This window comes from Tachyglossus aculeatus, chromosome 25 (assembly GCF_015852505.1).
Source record: "Tachyglossus aculeatus isolate mTacAcu1 chromosome 25, mTacAcu1.pri, whole genome shotgun sequence".
NCBI lineage: Eukaryota > Metazoa > Chordata > Mammalia > Monotremata > Tachyglossidae > Tachyglossus > Tachyglossus aculeatus.
Genome location: NC_052090.1, coordinates 6,083,901 through 6,085,143, shown reverse-complemented (window position 1 = coordinate 6,085,143; position 1,243 = coordinate 6,083,901). Strand labels below are relative to the sequence as shown.

At 44.2% G+C, this 1,243-nt stretch overlaps 1 non-coding gene across 1 annotated transcript; it reads right to left on the bottom strand.

The window, feature by feature from the left end:
* Nucleotides 1–286: 286 nt before the first annotated feature.
* LOC119945662 lies at nucleotides 287–424 on the bottom strand. The gene has a single exon (XR_005456320.1). It is a non-coding gene; the product is annotated as a small nucleolar RNA SNORA7 (small nucleolar RNA).
* Between the last annotated feature and the right edge of the window lie 819 nt (nucleotides 425–1,243).

The window sequence follows — 1,243 nt, the reverse complement described above, 5'->3', positions numbered from 1 at the left end:
GGGTCTTATTTCCCAAAACACTGGTGGTTTTTTCTCCTGGGTGGTGAAACTCAGATCTTATCCTGTCTTATGCCGTAGAGTCATCTCCGACCCATAGCGACTCCATGGACACATCTCTCCCAGAACGCCCCACCTACATCTGCAATCGTTGTAGTAGAGCATCCATAGAATTTTCTTGGTAAAAATACAGAAATGGTTTACCATTACCTCCTTCCACACAGCAAACTCGAGTTTCTGGCCCTCGACTCTCTTCCAAGCCACTGCTGCCCAGCTCAGGTGAGTTTTGACTTGTAGCAGATTGCCTTCCACTCGCTAGCCACTGGCCAAGCTAGGAATGGAATAAATAGGCCTCTGCTTGACTCTCCCTCCTGAAGCCGAGACTGGTAGAGTGCTGGAAATTCTCTAGGTGCCACCCTGAGAGGGGGAAACACAGCCGACAAAATATCAACTGGAAAAAGTCCAATTTTCTTCTGGGCTGGCTTAAGCCATTTAGGTCTCACTGGGGGCCACAAGAATTCAGGGACCGCCAGGCTGGAGGAAAGGGAGACTCCATGGAGAAACCAGAGAAGGCCCTGGCTTAGCCTGGGAATTGCTGGAACTTTGCCTGTGGGAAAAGGGAAACTAATATCCCAGAAAATCATCCAGGCAATCTGAAAGATTAAAAGAAGCAGCAAACTAGAATAAAAATATGAAATGAAATAAGCCAGAAGCTGAGAATCATATAGATCCCTTGATATGAGGGAAATTCAATCCAGATGCCCAGAAGGATTATACAACAAAATAATAGAAATAATAATATTTGTTAAGCACTTATTATGTGCCAGGCTTCATTAAGCACTGGGGGGAATAATAATGATAATAATAATGATATTTGCAAAGCACTTAGTGTGTGCAAGGCACTGTACTAAGCTCTGCGGTAGATACAAGTTAATCAGGTTTGTCACAGTCTCTGTCCAACATGGAGCTCACAATCTTAATCCCCATTTTACAAAAGAAGTAACTGAGGCACAAAAATTAAGTAATTTACCCAAGGTCACACAGCAGAAAAGTGGCGGACCCAGGATTAGAACCCAGGTCCTTCTGACACCAAGGCCCATGTTCTAGCCACTGGGCCACACAGCTACTCAATACATTCATTGATTCATTCATTCAATCGTATTTATTGAGCACTTGCTGTGTGCAGAGCACTGTACTAAGTGCTGGGAAGTACATGATGGTGGGTATTTGAATATCAGATCTCTGT